The 18305-nt window shown below is 53.9% G+C and overlaps 1 long non-coding RNA gene across 1 annotated transcript in view; it reads right to left on the bottom strand.

The window, feature by feature from the left end:
• The window catches only part of LOC104870734, a 46209-nt gene that overhangs the window by 1802 nt on the left and 26102 nt on the right, over positions 1-18305 (bottom strand). Inside the window, exon 2 of the long non-coding RNA XR_782580.2 lies at positions 14796-14945. This is a non-coding gene — a long non-coding RNA (uncharacterized LOC104870734). The remainder of the gene's footprint in view (positions 1-14795; positions 14946-18305) is intronic.

Below are 18305 nucleotides of genomic sequence, written 5' to 3'. Positions count from 1 at the left end.
AAAAAAAAAAAAAAAAAAAAAAAAAAAAAAAAAAGTTTTGTGTAAAATTGTCATGATACTTGCACTTTTTCATTTATATTGTATTTTTATGCCCAAGGTTGCAACTTAGTAAGACTGCCAAAGATTCAGCATGTACATCCGGGGCCCCAGTGGATGGCAGGAAGTGTCCCACAAGCTTCTCTCTGTGTTCTCAACCTTATCCCAACCACGCAAGATGCCAGCCCACTGGAAGATGGAGCAGATTCCCTCGGTCTCCCTGCCCCCTTGCTGGACAATGTCCACGGAGCCGGCGTCTTGCGTGGTTGGGATATGGTTGAGGTCACAGCATCCACCGCCTTCACTCCTCCAATGCCAAGAGTCAGACACACAACACAGACAAAGTCCCAGAGACAGCTCCCGTCCCTGGGCTGTGACACTAGACAAGCGACGGCCACTTCCCAAAGGAAGGTGAGAACAACGCAGCTGACACCAGTGAGTCACCTCCCAAGCTACTCGGGGTTTCCTTCTGGACTTGTGCACTGCCGGGAAAGAACATTATTACCAACCCTGTGCCTCTGGTGCAGTGTGAGAACCGCATCGATCCTGTCCACACTCCATCCACACTCAGAATGAGGGGGCCCTTTCACAGCCCCTCCGTGACCCTCCTGCGGGTCTGCGTGCGCTGCCCCGGCACGGGGGGCGGTGAGGACCAACCCACTTGCAGAACACCCTCTGGGAAACTCACCTGACTCCTAGAGACCAAAACCCTTCCTTATCCTTATCAGGAAAAATAAAGTAAAGGCTGAAAAGCCAATCCCAAAGCCCCGCAGTGAGACCATCCATCTTCAGTGTCTCCCAGCTCCCTGCATTTGCACAGTAGGGTTTCTCAGAGGTGAGCAGACAAGGAGTCCATGAGAGGACCATGGGGCACATGCTGCTGGACTGTGCCACCCAGAAGATACATGGAACCCTGACCTCCTGCACCTGGGGTGGAGACCTCAATGGGAATTTGGGTTCTGCAGGTATAAGGAGGTTACGATGAGGCCATAGCGGATTGGGGAGGACCCCAAGCCAGTGGCTGGTGTCCTTGTTAGCCAAAGGAAACCTGAACGCAGGGATGAGGGGAACATCATGTGCATGCGGGGGCAGAGATCAGGGTGTCCCAGCTGCTGAGGAAGAACCAGGAATCGGCGGCCACCACCAGGCACTGCACAGTGACAAAGATGGCTTCCACCCAGAGTCAGGAGCAGCAGTGCCCCTCTGACACTTCAATTTCTGGCCTCCAGCATCTAGGACTCTGGGATAATGAAGTTCAATTGCTTTGATGCCACCAGTGTGCATGGGAGCCCCAGGAAACTAACACGATGACTGTTAGACTGGGTGCAAGCCTGTAATCCCAATATCCTGGGAGGCTGAGGCAGGAGAATCCCCAGTTCAAACCTAGCCAGCACAACTTAACGATTTAGCAAGACCCTGTCTCAGAAAAATAAAAATAAATAAATAAACAAGGCAGCCCTGACTGATGCATCCTTTTTTCCTCTGCCAGTGCATATAAAAATGGCAGTGGGGGCTGGGGATTTAGCTTAGTGGTGCCACCGCCTGCCTCGAAAGCACAAGGTCCCAAGTTCCATTCCCAGTACCAAAAACAAAACAAAAAACGGCTGTGAAACTTCGATTCTGTTAACCCCTCCTGCAGCCCCTGGTTTTCTCTTCCAAAGTTGAGGGCTGCAGTGAAGACAGAGGCGCCTGGGCCCCTGGAGCCCCGCACACCTGGATCCTGGCCACCGGCTGCGCTGCAAGTGCCCAGCCAGCAGCACTGCTGTCCAGGAGAGCCAGGCTCCGTGACCATGCCTACTTCAGGACAGCCGCAGGGACGAGGCGCTCTCCAGGAAGAGTCCTGGAAGTCTCTGCAGGAGCCGGCGTCCCTCCTCCTTCGGTCACATCCGCAGGGCGCCACCAGAAGCTGGGCCGGTTCCTTCCCTGGCTGAGCACCCGGGCGTCTGTCAGGACAGCATCAGCCCCTGCCCTGCTGCACCAGGCCTGACGCCAGCTGCCTCCCACTCCTGCCAACCGCCAGGAACAGAGGAGTTGCAGTGGGACTCAGAGCGGAGCAGCCCAAAGCCATGGGAAGGCAGGAAGAAAACATGCCGTGAATATGCAAATGCAGCGTCATGCTGTCCTTCTAGGGAGCAGGCGCGGTGTGAGGAGGCTCCTGGCTGACTGGGACAGCAGGCATCGCCTCCCGCCTGGCACTACCCTCACTCGGCACAATCGCCCCTGTGCCCATCCAAGGAGCCCCAACTCTCCCTGAAAGTCAAGCCCTGGCTGCGGACTGCCTGGTTCAGAAGTGAAAGCAGAATTTAAAAGAAAACCCGTTCCAGCTGAAAGCAGCTCAGCAGCCCCCACATTGCCCCGTAACTACCGGCCCCACACGGTGAGGGAGAGTCACGGTCCTGTCAGTGAGGTCCTGCGCTCTGTAACAACTGTGTCCTATACGCAGAGTTTATGACGCTCTGCTCTGCTCCCGCACTATCCTAAGGCACTGTCCTCCCAGGCTCACTCAACTGTGCACCTTGCCCTGTTCAGATAAACTCGCTTACTGCAGCACTAGAAAGACTACCCCTTCCACTAAACAAATAAAAACTGAACTTCCCTTTGCTCAGTCTCTCAGCCTTGGGACTCGAGTCTGCTGAAGCCAGCGTTCACCTGTGGTATATCCTCCTGGTTCCCATTTGGTCTCTCCTGTCCCTTGAAATTCCGCAACAAAATCAACGAATTGGAACAAAACCACGAGAATGGATGTCCAGCCCGCATGCGCATGTGAACACCTGGCAGAGGGCGCTGGCTCCACCCATGGTCTGAGCCCAGGAGCCTCCCTGAGTGCGGGGTCATCCCCAAGGGAGGCAGGAGGGGAAGGAAGGGCCACCCGCACTGCCGACAGCCCAAGGTGTCCTCGGGGCCCTGAGAACCAGCAGGTGCCGGCTTGTGTTGAGCTGTGCACCTTTCTGAAAGGTATGTTGTGGTCCTGACTCCCAGGAACTCCGAATGTGGCCTCATTTGGAGACAGGAAGTGAGGTCATCAGATGGGTTCCCACCCAAGCTCCTAAGAAGGGGACTTTGGATGCAGATACACAGAGGGAAGATGTTGCTGTGCCACGGCGGGGTGATTTGTAAAGAACACAAATACATTTCTCCCAGATCTGAGACCAGGGAGCCCAAGGTGATGGCTCCTGCAGGTCCAGTCAGGGTCTGGTCTACATGTCCAAGATCCAAGATGGTGCCACGTGGCTGCCCACCAAAGGGCGCCCAGGCCCAGCCCCTCCGTCCAGCCCCTTTGCATTCATTCATCCATTGCTGAGGCAGAGCCCTGAAAACCTCAGTACCCCCATGAGACCCGCCTCCCAACGCTGCTGCCCTGGTGACTTGGGGGGACACGAGGAGTCAACCACAGCAGCACTGTGCATAGATGGGGCGGGGCACTGGCTTCCCTGAGCCCTGAGGGGCCTCTCCACAGCTGGACGCCCTGACGGACCTACAGCAGTTGTTCCTGGAAACCTAAGGCAAGTGTTGTCTCCAAACCTCAGTTAATTACAGACCAGAATGATCTTTCTTTCTGATGCTATTAGGATGAAAAAATATTAGGAAAAAATAAGAGCATGGTTTATTTGCTTTGTCACTTTTACTCCTACTGAGGGCGCATCCTGCAGGCGCTGTCGTGAGTCTGCTCCAACAGGACGGCTTGACTTTCACTAATGCTCAGGGAAGAGGCTGGTTCCATCTCTGGTCTGCAGAGGAGGGCACTGAGGCACAGAGGGTGATGGGGCTCACCTGGGATTGCACATATGTGCTTCAAACCCAACACGGTTGGCTGTGGGGACTGCAGACCTGTAATCTCAGCACTCTGGGAGGCTGAGGCAGGAGGACTAAAAATTCAAGTCCGACTCAGGAGATTTAGTGACTTAGGACCCTTTGAAACCCTGTCTCAAAATGAATAAAAAAAAAGAGGGTGGAGCTGGTATGCAGCCTCTCAATTCAATCCCCAGTACAATAAAAATTAAAACTAAACAGCAGCAGCTCCACAGCCACCATCCCTGACCCACTGGTCACCTTGCTGGCCAATGCGCCAGCTGGAATCTGAAAGCCCCGGTCCTGCCCTATACAGGTCTCAACATTTAACTCAGGCATTTGGGAGAATAAAAAACTCTTATCCAACATAAATCCCTCAAGTTAAATTCACAGAATCAGCCGGGCTTGGTGGTGTATGACTGCTAATTCCAACACTCAAGAGGCTGAGGCAGGAAGATCCCTTGAGTTAGAGACCAGTCTGTGCTACATAGTGAGTTTAAACCCAGCCAGGAATACTCAGCACTGTCCTAACCCACCCCATGCACCCCCATATTTTCCTTGTACTGGAGACTGAACCCAGGGCCTTCACACTGAGCTATATTCCCAGCTTTTTCAACTTTTTATTTTGATACAGGGTCTTGCTAAGTCACTAAGTTGACCAGGCTGGGCTTGAACTTGCAGTCCTAGTGCTGGGATCACAAGCGTGCACCACCATGCCAGGCTTACCCTAACCTTTTGAGACTCAGTTTCCACATCTGATGCAAATGAAGTCAGGCACGAGGCAGTGTCTGGCATGTGAGGAGCACTCATAAATGCTGGGGCCATTGTCATCACCATTGCTGCTGTGACCAAGGGAGGACGAGACGCAGGAAGCAGCTCCTGGGCCCCGGGTCATTTCCCCCTCCATGAAACACTGGCTGGCAGGAAGGCAGACACCACCTGTCCCCACCAGTCCTGGGGTCACACGACATGCTCTGTGCGCAGGCGGGAATGCTGCCTTCCAAAGGGCCCCCAGAGCTGGGCTTGTGGTGGCAGCTGGGGTCACCGCCATCATCTCTCTCTGACTCTGGGTTCCCAGACACATTTCCTAGAGTGGGAACTGGAAGAAACCATGAAATTGCAGGGGCTTTGGGCAGCCCTGTGTCTCCTCACCGCTCATTCCAGCTGAGCTCTTCCGCTCCTATTGAAGTCCTTACCTCTGATGCCACCTCCTTTGGAAACAGGAGATGAGGTTCTGTGACCAGTGTTGTGGGTCCTCGGGGCGGCGTGACAGGTGTGTCCCTGAAAAGGGGGATCTTCTGGGACAGATGACAGCACAGGGGGAACGACAGGGCAGAGGGAGGCTGAGGTCAGGATGACACAGCTGCAGGCCAGGGACACCAGCGGTCACCAGTAAACCCCCAGAAGCTGGGGCAGAGGCCTCTGAGCCTAGAAGAAACCAACTCGGCCAACAGCTTGACCCTGGTCTTTAAACACCCAGAGCTGTGAGACAGTGAACTCTTGCTGGCTGAACTAGCAGACCACGACCTCCGTGGCAGAAGCCCAGACAAAGCAGCCCCTCTTTCACAACTGCAGGTCCCTCACTCACTGAGAGCCAGGATGGATGGAAGGAGGTGGGGATGGACAGCTCAGAGGCAAGATGGGTGGTATGGAGGGAGGGTTCTGGGAGAGGAGCCACATGGAGAAGACAGACGGACGAGAAGGAGACAGGATTGTGACTGTCCGTGGAGAGCCTGAGGGGACAGAGGGGAGGCGAGGGGTACTGCTGTGTCCTACGCAAGTTGTGTCCCTCGTGTTTCTCCAAAAAACCTTCAGTAAAGTTGCTGACCTTCACTGCTTACACAGTCGGGACTGTGCGTGGAAAGCGATGTGAGTGTGTGAGTGTGTGTGTGTGTGTGTGTGTGTGACTCTCACAGTGTGTGAGGCCCGTCTTCCAACAACCACCTGCCAAGCGCACAGCTACCAAGCGACTCCTTCCACCTGGACCAGCTTCCCGCAGGCCTGGCCCTCGGCTGGGAAGGCTCAGCACAGAAGCCAATGCCCTTGACTACGCGCTGTGAAGGACGAGGGCGGGCAGAATGGGAGGCGACTGGTCACACGGAAACGGAGCAAAGAAGAAGGTGCAGACCGCCTCCAGTTCGCTGGAAGAGCAACGGCTCCAAAGCACGACGTGTGGAGAGGAGGCGTGGGGAGTCCGAGCAGAAGGGCACCTGCATGGGGCACCGGGGTCCCCGGGGCCCAGAGTCCCTCCGGGCAGGCTTCGGAGCTACGTGGGGAGTCCAGGCTGGAAGGGAGCCCAAGGCCAGCAAGGCCATAGGCTTGGAGGGCACCCCCTGGCGAGGTGCAGAGGGCAACTGGAAGCAGCCATGCTCGAACAGACGGGAAAGAGGGAGAGGGCGGTGCGGGTGGTCAGGGAGAGGAGGGTCAGCAAGAGGGGGTGGGCAGAGCACGGGGGAAAGGAGCCCCAACTGTGGGATGCAGCATGAGGTCAGGAGAGGGAAAGGGGACCACTGCCTGGCTCCGGCCACACGTTGGGCACTGGCAAATGGGACTTCAGGCCAAGCAGAGATTTCTAGACCAGAGGGCAGCAGTGGACACTGGTGTGGTGTGATTATGACACTAGGGGAGTGTCATAATTGAGTTCCTAAGTGAAAATTATTTCCTCTTTGAAATGTGTCAGCCTGACCCTGGTGCATGTCTCATAGCGGCCGCAGGTGACTTCTGGAGCCGGAGGAGTGCTACGAAGCTTCCAGGTGCGGCCGCTTCTGCTGGCCAGGTGTCTGGGGCACAGGCAGCCCCACCCGTCCCTTTTCTTGCGCAGCTGCTGCTCTGGTTAGAAAGAGAGGCCCTGCTGGAGGGAGAAGTGACTTCAGGAACTCGGGATGATGAAGGGAGTGTGAACGGGATGGCATGGAAGCCAGACACGGGGATGGGCGTCTGGGCAGGGTTTTATTGAGGTTCTAGAGTCTTGATCTTGCAGGCAGACCTTGGGAATCCGGAAGCCAGTGCTTCCTGTCCACAGAGCAGACTGTGCCTTGCCCCTGGACAGGTGCTAGAAGCGCCAGTGCTCCCTTTGACCACTGCCAGGAAACCACGGTGCAGTCTGTCCACAGAACCTGCGTGAATCAGCAAGTCACGGAGTGCGAGGGGGCTGCCTGCCACCGGAGCTCTGGGTCCCAGCTGAGATGCTCTCCAGGACTGGCTGAAGATTGTGTCCCAAGGACGGGTCAGTGTGGGGTAGAGAGGCAGACCCCATCCCAAAAAGCTCCTCCCTGTCTCCCCATCAGGCCTGGCTGGGGCCTGAATATCTGAGATCCCCCAAAATCATGTGCTGGAATCTGATCCCCGTGCGATGTTAGGAGAAGGCAGCACTTTGGGAAGCGGTTGGGTCAGGGGGACGATGCTACCACAAGTGGGATGTGCACCCTCAGAAAAGCAACCAGACAGCTGTCCCCCTCCACCCGAGGACACAGCGAGAAGGCACACTTACGAATCAGGAGGTGGACCTTCCTCCGACACCACATCTGTGGCACCTGGAGCTTAGACTCCCCAGTACTCCAGAACTGTGCCACAGATTTCTGTTGTTCAGAGGGAGCTATGCAGAGTACTCTGTTTTAAATCAGCTTGGTGAGAATGGGATCATGACCTTCCTTCTACCGTGCCGGCTTCCCCTCTTCCCGAAGCCCAGCCATCAATGAGAATCCTCAGGGTGACACTGATTCCCCAGGGAGCTTGGGGAGACGAACCGACAACGTCAGCAGAGTGGATGAGCAGATGTCTCCATTATTTTCCTGACTGCTGGGACACCGTGCCTGACACCAACCTCTCAAAGGAGGAAAGGTTTATTTTGGCTCAGTTTGTAAAGGTTTTGGTCCCTGGTCAGCTGGCTCCAAGGTGGGCAGCAGAGCAGCAGAGGGGGCTGGCGGAGGAGAGTTGCTCACAGCATGGAGAACAGGAAGCAGAGAGAGAAAGGAGGCGCTGGGGAACAGCGGAGCCCTTCCAGGCCTCAGCACCAGTGACCACCTGTGCTGACCAGGCCCCCGGTATGAGCTTCCACGGTCCAGTCACCTTCCACAGCCCTGCCCGTGAGCGCGTGGGCTCTCGTGGACATCCAGACATAAACAGCTGGGAAAGCGGCTCCCTCCTGCAGAAGCACTTGGTGTGTCCCTGCCCTGTGCCAGGTCTGCACTGGATGCTGGAGAGTGTGATGGCTGGATCAGGGGCCCAGCCATGGCTACTGTGCTAATTTTTAAATTTAAATATTCACTGTCTTTTGCAATCACACCACGCACAACTAAAGCACACAATACAATACCTGGCACCCAACAGGCACACATCAAGCGTTGGCTACTAGAAGGGGAAAAGGGCATTAGGGACCACTGTGAAAGCCAGAAGAAAAGCACACAGTGCACACAACCTCCCCAGAACTGTGACTCCCATGGGCATCTGTGGGTCCCCTGAGTGCCCAACAGCCCAGTCTCCAGGGAGGTGTCCAGGAGGCGTTCGGAAGTACAGGTGTGGGTTTCCAGAGGGCAGTCCAAGCAGGACAAGCAAACTTGGGAGTCTCCTGCCTATTTCTGTCGCAGCTCCTGACCACCAAAGACACCCAGGGGTGGGGGAGTTCAACGGCCTTGGGTGGAAGCCGAAGTCCCTCAGAAGGGAGCAGCAGGCAAGATGCCCCACACCTGACACAGTCCCGGCTACTCACCGGTCCTAAGTGCGCAAGCCAATAGGAGAGTGGGCTCAGGCGCCCTCCTGCACACGCCACCCAGCAGGCCTCAGCACCAAGCCCTCTGTCTCCTTTAGATGCCGAATTTTCTTTCTAGCCTGTTTCTCCAGCTGCTCATTCCAAACTTGTCTCTTTGTGTCCTCTCTAAAATCTGTATTTCCCAAACCAAAATCGCGGCACTATTTAGAAATAAGATTATTTTTATGACTGATGAATTTATTTATGAGAAATTTTATAAGTATGCAAAACATACATTGTGTGCCCTTAGCAAACTGACTTTATTGGGAAGAGGAAGAACAAAATTCGATGAAATCCCAAGGATTCTGGAAAAACCCCATGCATGGGATTCTCAGGTTTGGGGAGATTCCTGTGGGTGTCGTCGAGGGGCAGAGGGCAGAGCCCAATGTGTGGTGGTTTCTCTCGCCCCTTTTTGGCTTGAGTTTTAGAGAAGGAGGGAGAGCAGGAGGGAGGGAGGGGGGAGGGAGCAGCGGCGAGACGAGGAGGAAATGGGTGCGAGGGCTGGGATGGCCGTGGCTGGTGGCCAGGGCTCCTGACCCCCTTTGACGCGGGCTTTTGTGCCTCCCTAACCCTTGCAGTGCCCTTCCATGGTTCTCGGCATTGGGCGTTTGTAGGTTCGTTACCCTAGCTGCTCAGGGTGTTTCTGGGAGAACTTAGGGAGTTTCCAAAGCCGCGCTTCTGCCCTTTCTGCGTTTCGAGCATTTCAGTCCCTATATTTGTAAGGGCCGGGTGGCGATCAATACGAGGACCACTGCCGGCGAGGACGGGTCCCCTGACCCAAACCGGTAAGCAGAAGTCAGAGACGAGCGCTGGTCACTTTCCGTGGAACTGCGGCACTGCCAGCAGCACAGGGAGGGCAGGGTGCTCAGCATCTCCCACGTGGGGCCCGCGGGTGAGGCTGAGGTTCAGGCATTGCTCCCGCTGTCCCTCTCGGCACTGCGTCTCGGCGAACAGAACAGCAGCGGGTGATCATCGGCTTCCCCACTCCAGCAGGGGAACCTGTCTTAATCCCCAGCATAGGACAGAGTCCCTGACACACAGACACATGTTTAAACTTCTATTGATCAGGGGAAGGATGAGGCCTGCAGTTCTGCCTCCTGCCAACTGCATGCTGTGACACACTTCTCTTGAGGGCAGGTGAACCAGGCTGCCCGTGCTGCCAGGAAATCAGAAAGCTGTCCAGAAGTGAGGCTTTCAAATAAAACAGATATCTTTGGAAGCTGCACAGTCATCAGCAGCAATGCAGGGGTCTTCAGATGCTCTGGTTAGGAGGCACCTCTGGGGTGGAAGATGAAAATAGGAGTGTTGCTGTCACACCATCAAAAATTGTTTCTTTCCCAGTCACGGAGGATACGAGACTAATATGCAGGTGTTTATGTCCAGTAGTATGTGGCCTTCAAAGAAGCATGCACTTATTTACTTACCAATTTAATAAGTACGCATCCATCATCTCTCACATCTGCGCCAGAAGAATAAAACACAACATAAATATTTCATGGAAAAAATATAACTAATTACATCACCCATGGTGATTTATCCCACATGAAGAGGCCTTCTCACAAGTAATAAGAGTGATCTGGTCCCGCAGCCCTGCATCTGGAGACGAGGTATAAAGAGGCTTCCCTACATACAGGTGTATTTTACATGGGGAAATTGTGAAAGCATTCCACGCTGGAGTACATAAAATGTTTCTGCGTAGGGAGTATTCCAGTTTCCACGAAGCTCCTACAACCGTGTTTGTACGGGTGCCTTTTCAAGTTCCATGGTGGTAGATATTTTCACTAGGGGCAAGCATTCTGCTTAGAATTTAAAAGATCCTGAAAGTGATCTGGTCCAACATCGAATCATTCAGATAGGAAGATTTTGAGATCCAGAGTAATGTGAAGACACGACATTCACAAAATTAACTTAGTGGCAGCAGCAGGTTTAAGAATGTGGAAGCCTGATTCTCAGTACAGGTGGTCTTACTTAAAATCATCATTCTGGGTGAGAAAGAAAACCAGGGAACCTCAGGAAGGGCATTCAGAGAGAGGCTCTTTTCAGACGGGCTCTGGGCAGAGAGTAGGAGACCTAACGCGCTGGTTTGGAGGGGAAGCTGGATTCTGAGGTCCTGTGTGGGGACTGGGAAAAATGCACAGGTCTTTTCCTTCTTGATAATTCTTTGCTTTTGCGTGGCCCAGTTAGGTAAGAACCACTCTTCTCCCATCTCACGGAATAAATCTCCCCAGGCAGCTTTGTGTGCTGTGAAATCTGCATACTCGGTGGGTCTCAGGGACCAAGGCTCCACACGACAGCGGCCTCAGGACGGGCAGCTGCCCACTGCCCTCATCCTTCTTGAGGAACCCACTCCAGGGTTCACAAGTGTCCCGTTCTTTGCACTCTGTGTGTCTTTTCCATACTGGGTCCCATTACTTACTGAGCAGCAGAGAACATACACTCAGTGGTTGGAATAAAACTGGGAATCGAGTCGGAAAGCCCGGGAGTGCTCAGTGCAGTGGTGGGGGCGGGGGGCCTTGCAGGGGGAGGAAAAAAGATAGCTTTCCCTCATTTCCTGAACGGAGGGGCCAGTCTGCCTCTGCTGGTCACGAATCAGTGTAAATTTGTTGCAATAGCCAGCCATTGGAATTAACTCTTGGTTGCTACACACTTATGTCCTAAATAGAAAATACCTCTAAGTGTGAACGTTTAAACGGCATCACGGGCCACTCAAACTTCATTTGTTCTACAAACTGAGCACTTGATGGTTCTTTGGAACGTGTCTTTTTTTCCAAAGTAGAATCAACAAGAGGGAAGATGGTATTAGGTCCTGGAAGAGTCATACTGCAGAACTGGAACTTAATTTCTGTTTCTCCTGGGTTCCCAGGATCGATGAAATAATCAATTCTGATTTCACGATGGCAGTCGTTGGAGCCTGGGCCTCAGTGCTTCTGGGGATTTTAATAGAGCGGTCACTTGGAGACAGCATGGAGCACCGGAGCGATTCTGGAACTCTGCCAAGAATCGTACAGACCCCAAAATTACTCCCACTGACAGAAGCTCCCTGCTGCAGCAACCTCAGGAGAAATGTACTGCCTGCCAGTGGTTTCGGAAGTAAGATTGAATAAGGGGAATGAAACGCGGCCAGCCCTGGAGTAAGGGCCCAGATGCCCAAGTGCGCCGGAAGGCCATGACCCCACTGCTTTCTGTCTTCCTCCGGTTAATGTGACGAGGCAACCCCCTTCCCAGAGGAAAGTGAGACAGAGAAGAAAGACAGGGGCTGTGAGACAGCCAGGGAAGACTTCGACTAACAGGATGCAGACTGAGTGTGGGACAGTGAGGCCTCCGACCCTGGGGAGTGGGGGCTTGGAACTGCGTCCTCCGGAGAGCGCGTACTTCAGTTCCAAGGTCGTGGCCACGTCGGGGGCCTCTTGTGTCCTAAAACACAGGAAGCTGTGCGGCCGAGGCTTTTCCTTGGGCAGGCGCACACAGGGCGCCCCACCGTCTCACCAGGGATGGTCACCCTGGGGCGCGGCCCCACACCGCCCTCAGCTCCAGGACAGCACCTGCTGTCCCCTTGCACCCGGAATCACGGGCGTGACTCCCCGTGGTCACAGAGGGTCAGAGCAGGTGAGTGGCCTTCCCGCACTGAGAAAACAGCCCCACTGGCCCTGAACTGCAGTCACTGCCACTCCGAGGCCAGGGCCGATTTTCTTCGCAAACACATGCTTGTGTCCTGGAAAACAACATAAATTGTTGTTCTGTTGCCATTTGTTTCTCACTAGGGAAGACGCTGCCTAGATGAGTAACTGCCTAAGAGGTGAACCCGGTGCTTCAGGAGAGCTGGAATTTCAGCAGGGACTCGGAGGCTGCTCCAGCCTGCAGCACTGACCCTGCTAGAGCCGCAGACGCTGGCGGGGACGAAAAGCAGAACAGAGCTTTGTGTCTCTGCCTTCATTAGGAGCTGGGTCGTTCCTCGCCTGGAGCTGTGGGACAGACTCCTGCTCAGGCCCACACATAGACCTGTTTGGTCCTTCGGGAAGTGGTCTTCCTGCCTGTGAGGCAGAAGACATCAACGGGAAAGTAACCAGTTTCAAGGCCTGCGGGCTCGTCATAATGGACCGTGAACAGCCAGCGCTCACACTGTCCTGCTCTGCGTCCTCGGCACAGCTCCCAACCCGCTGGGAGCCAACACGGCCAGCAGGCAGATCGCCCTGATGAGGCCGTTTCCCCTGAGCAGCAGCAATGACGCCGCAGAGGAGCTGAGGCTGCCACGGCAAGAGCGACCCCCTCAGCACAAGCACCACAGCGTCCCCTCCAGGGCTAAGCGCTTAACTCTCCAGAGCCACCTTACAGCGCGAGCCCCGAGACAGTGGTCAGCCACAGCTCTGCCGTAGCACGCTCACCTCCTGCCCTGGCCCCAGCTGCTGTCACCCCCAAAGATGGGAGTGAAGACCCCCAATCCTGTCTCCCCATCCAGACATTTTTAACAAACCCCTTCCCTATCTTTCATCATTTCTTTTTCCTTTGGGGCTGGGGCTCCCCAATCACCAGAGTCCTGGTGATCGAATGATTGGTTGGGACCTCTTCTGGCTGTCCCAAGAGCACCCCAGCTCCCTGTCCCGCAGGGAAGGCACTGTGCACCCTACTCCACGCTGCACGCCTGCATGGCTCCCACCCCAACTCCCTGCACCCTGTCCCCACCACCATGGCCCCCACAGTCCCACAGACCCCACCTCCTCAACAGAGACGTCACCACGCTGTCGCTTCAGAGTTGGAACCACAGACCATGTAAGCCAAAATCAAGGACTTAAGAGGAGTCAAACTCAAAAGCTTATGTAAATGTGCTTATATTCACAAATATAAAACAGTGAAATATCACATCATCAAAGCCATTTACATTTTAAATTAGCAATGTTCTTTACAGGGAGATCTGTTTTCCTTGTTTTCTGGAAAATAATTCTCTTTCACCTCTCCTTCTCCTTCTGGTACCGAGGATTGAACTCAGGACCTTACACTTGCCAGGCAGCTGTGGTGCCACTGAGCTATAACCCAGGATTCTGGGAAATTCTTAAACTCTCCATTCTCCCCGGGGGCCATGAGCTACTTGTAGTCCCATTCTGTTTCTGTTTGAATTTTTATCAGTCCATGTCTGCTGTACCTAATGGTCATTCACCAGGGGGCTGGTACACACGCATCACACACTAATTCCTTTCACCTGCCCTCCCTGCCCTCCCTCCATCCCTTGATTCCCTTCCCATCTTCAAAACATCTCTCTCCCTACTTCTTATCATCTATCTTTATTTTGCTCTTTATTTATATTTTTCATTTCTCACACAAGAGCAACCATGAAATAGGTAAGCTTGTGTTAGATTTATTTCACTTAATTTGAAGGTCTCAAGGTGCCTCCATCTCCCACACACAGCTCATTTATCTTTCTTTAGAGGAGAAAACTGCAGACCGCTTCAGGAATTTCCCACCCTCAGAGTCGTGCATTCAGAGCCTGGCATTCCAGCTAATGGCTGAGGGCTTCCTGGTCGCCAGCATCTCTGTAGCACCACAGCCAGGCGACCAGGAGAGGCGTGGAAACGTGCCGGACCTGGAAGAGGTCCTTGAAATGGCAGCACCAGGCATGGACACACGGGCCTCCCTGGTGTGAGCACAGCAGCCCCTCCGCATCCATACTCCCAGGGGCCTGGTGTGGGTCTCACCCACTTGACAGGCAGAGAAACCAAGCTCAGAGAAGAGACAGCTTCACATGCAAACTTCTGCCCCCGTGCCCACCCACTCCTCTGGGCACACGGCTCACACTGCAGGGAGCTTTGCGACTCCCAGGCGAGGTTCCAGCGCCTCCACAGCCACATCTTCCCGACAGCACCTCCTCAAGTGGGTGCTGCTTCACCCTCCCTAGGGGCAGAGCCAGGAGGAGCAAGGCTGCACACACCAGGCAGCCCGCTCGGTGGTGACCGGCCCAGCGATGCTGGCTCCGGAGCCCCTTGTAGTCAGCTAGAGGCTAGGACTGAAGCAAAAGCCGAATCTCTCATCCCCCTGGACTCTGACAAGGTCTGGCTGGAGGCCGGCATGGCCCTCAGCTCTGTCCCCACTCTGCTTCTGCAGATAAGGTCACCAGCCAAGCACCTTCCCGCAAGGGGCTCAGTCACAGCCCTTCCTGCCTTGGGTCCTGGGCCTCAGATCCCTGCAGCCTGGAATTACTCAGATAAACACAGGGCGCCTTGTTACTACGAACCTGCCCTCCACAGCTACTGCCTCTCTCCGTGCCAGGCACGATGTCCTCCCCGGCTGAGTCTGCACAGTAGATACAGGGTATCCATCGCGGCTGTCTTGTGGCGAGTGCTGTGTTCATCCTCCACATCCTGGGATGGGGTCCCTCCCTCACCTAGGGGCGAATAGAAGACAAGGTGATCGAGACCCTGGGAAAGTGTGGGCAGTAAGAGCTGAAGAAAGATCAAAGATTCTAATTTCAAGAAAACACGAAGCACGATAGAAATTATGGTTGTTTAAATTTTTTCAAAGTTTATTATACTAAAAGACACATTCCCATTGAGCTCCCTCAAAATACTCCTCCTTTCTCCAGACCTACTTATCCCATTGTCCTCCGCACTTCCTGCAGCAGCTCTGGAGTCCTCTTTCATGAGAGTCTTCAGTGGCGCTGTCCTGATCACCTCCATGTCCTGAATGGATTCAAAACGTTTTCCTTTTGTGGTCACTTTGGCTTTGGGGAAGAGCCGGAAGTCACCTGGTGCCAGGTGCAGTGAATAAGGTGAATGAGGACCCAGCATCATGCTTTCTTTTTTTAAAATCTTTATTAGATTTATGGGTATATTTTAGGTATACAATGCAGTTACATTCATCATGGGGTCCTGAACCTTTACAAGACTTATCTTGGTTCTTATTATTTCCCATTCCCCAGCCCTCCCCTCACCCCTCCACCCTTTCCTGTTTACAAAGACAATGTTTCCATGGTTTTCCTTTTTACATATTTTTCCTTTTCCCTTTTTGTCTTTCCTCTACCCCTCCCACTTCCTCTACTCTTTTAGACCTTTTCTTCCTATTATACAATATCAATTATGCATTTTGATCCTTATTTACAACTTTGTTTTTCACACCAGAGAAACTATTCAGCATTTACATATGTGTGACATGAATTTCACCTAAGAGTGTGGCCTCAATGTGCATCCACTTAGCAATAAATACCTCTAGTTTATCCTTCTTTATGGCTGAGTAGTACTCCATTTTATTTTTAAAAACACACACATCTCTATCCAGTTACCAGTTTAAGGGCAATTGAGCTGTTTCCAAATTTTAGCTGTTACAAACTGTGTTGCTATAAACATGGGTGAGCATATATCTCTGTGGTATGATTCTTTTCATTCTTTTGGGAAGATACCCAGCAGGGGAATAGCTGGGTCAAATGGGACTTCCAACCCTAGTTGCCTGAGGTATCTCCATATTGATCGCCACAGTTGTTGCACCAGTCCGCACTCCCACCAACAATGGAGAGGGAAGATAGGAGCCCTTCTTCACAGCGTGGTCTTTTTACGAACTGCCTTTCTGCTGGATGGCCCTTGACAGTAGCATTCACCATGTTCTTGATCACAACTGATCAAGACACTCAGGAAAGAGGGCTCCGGAGCTGCTGTCGGAAGCGGCCAGGAGGATGCAATGGGTGTGTAGGCAGTGAGGGGAGGGCGTCGCAGAAGATTTTGTGGCAGTGAGTCTTTTACTATGATACAGCTTTCATCTGAACACGCACCATATATTTGATCACACTGCCCATGAACTGGGCATTTCCTCGCAGATCCTGTGTTTCCTGAACGCCTGCTTCATATTACAACCTGGGATGAGGACTGGGCTCCAACAGAGAGCCCGATAGGCGGGCCTCGTCCTGCAGGGCCTTCATCCCTTGGAGAGAGGCGCTCAGCAAGAAATCTCGCACATGCATACCTTGGCCCCAGATCTGCCGGATCTTCAGGGTCCTCCCTCGAACCAGACACCCTGTTATGGAGACAGAACCTCAGCCATGCCTTCCGCCGCTGCACTGTCTTTCCCCGGGAGGCAGCACGGACGACAAAAAGATCTCCCTCTTGGTCTGCTTGGATCCAGAGCCTGCATTAGTCCTCTGGGGAGCGCGCCTGGACCCGCGCGTGCCCACGTCCCGCGCAATGAGTGGCGACCCGCCTGGCTCTCCCTCCTCCTCTCCCGGGGAAGCCCCGGCGCCATCGCTCAGAGTAATTCGACTTGGTGTCCATTTCTGTAACCCGCGTCTTAAGTGAGAGCGAGCGGAGCAACTGCTGTGGTCCGCAGGGTCCCCGAATACACCCCAGGGCCGCCGCTGGGTCTCCCAGCGCCCACAACAGGGGAGCTTCCGTCCTTTGTGATCTCCCTAGCCTGGGCGCTCTGGAGCTCAGGGCCCAGCTTCTCTGAGTGAACACTGAGGATTTCAGATCTGCTGTCGGAGCTGCGCCCCTGTCACAGGGACACCAGAGGCCCACAACTCTCAGAGGAGAAGAGCTTTGTTTGGGCTCAGTTTGCAGTGCATGGCTAGCTGGCTCCAAGGCAAGGGAGGGGCCTGAAGACCGAGAGCTGCTCTCTCCCCGCAGCTGGAAAGCAGAGGGTGAAGCGAGGAGGAGCCAGAGAGGGAGAGGAACCCTCCCGGGCCCCGCCCCGGGACCGCCTCTTCAGACAGCCCCACCTCCTAGCCCAGTCCACTGTGAGCTCCACAGTCTAGGCGCCTTCCCAAAGCCCTGCCTATGAGTCCGTAAAGCTTTGGGGGTTCCTTAGATGGAACCTACAACACCCGTATAAAGGGCCACCTTCTAGCCACCAGGCAGGCCATTTCAAAGTATATTCATGTGTCAGATTTGTACTGCTGTAACCAAATGCCTAAGAAGATCAACTTAAAGGAAGGAAAGATTTATTTTGGCTCCTGATTCTGGAGTTTTGGTCCATGGTTGTTAGACTCAATGCTCTGGGCTGATGGCAAGGCAAAGCATCATGGTGGGGAGTGTGTGGTGGAGGACACACGTTCCCCTTATGGCAGCTAGGAAGCCAAGAGAGACCGGAAGGGTAGGGTCAATACCCCCCTAGGCCACGCCCCCATGACCTCACTTCCTCCCACTAGGCCCCACTGCCTAAAGGTTCCAGTTGCCCTGCACACCGGTAAGGGAGGCTCAGCACATGGCTTCTGAGATCTAAACCATAACACCGGGAAAGAAAACAAAGATGGACGCACCCCAGAGGTGCTCCTGCTGGTACAGGGCCTGAACTTTCCTACAACTACCTCTTGGAAGTTAGGGGCAACAAGGCAGTGGTTCTTCCCTGTTGTTGAAAGTGCCCCCAGGGACAGGCTGAATGGTGGCCACTCAAAAGACATGTCCACCAGGAGCCTGTGAGTGCGACCGTATTGGAAAAAGGTCCTCGTGGATGTGATTAAGATAAAGAACGTGAGACAGCATCATCTTGGATTGTACAGATAAGTCCTAAGTCCAAAGATCCCGTCTTTGAGAAAGGCGGTGGGGGATCTGAAGGGAAAAGAGGGTGTCAGGTAAAAATGGAGTCAGAAGAACCAAGGAATGCTGAAACTTGCCAGACACAGCAGAAGTGTGAGGTGGCAGGGTCAGATCTTCCTCGAGGGCCTCTGGGAGAAGCTCGGGCCTGTCCACATCCTGGACTTGGACTTGTGGCCCTGGATCTGTGAGGGTATAAATGCCTGCTGTTTAAGCTACCCAGCTTATGC

This window comes from Fukomys damarensis, unplaced genomic scaffold (genome assembly GCF_012274545.1).
Source record: "Fukomys damarensis isolate Sample0158 unplaced genomic scaffold, DMR_v1.0_HiC HiC_scaffold_24, whole genome shotgun sequence".
In the NCBI taxonomy this organism is placed as follows: domain Eukaryota; kingdom Metazoa; phylum Chordata; class Mammalia; order Rodentia; family Bathyergidae; genus Fukomys; species Fukomys damarensis.
The sequence above is the reverse complement of the archived record's forward strand: the minus strand, read 5'-3'. Positions and strand labels throughout refer to the sequence as shown.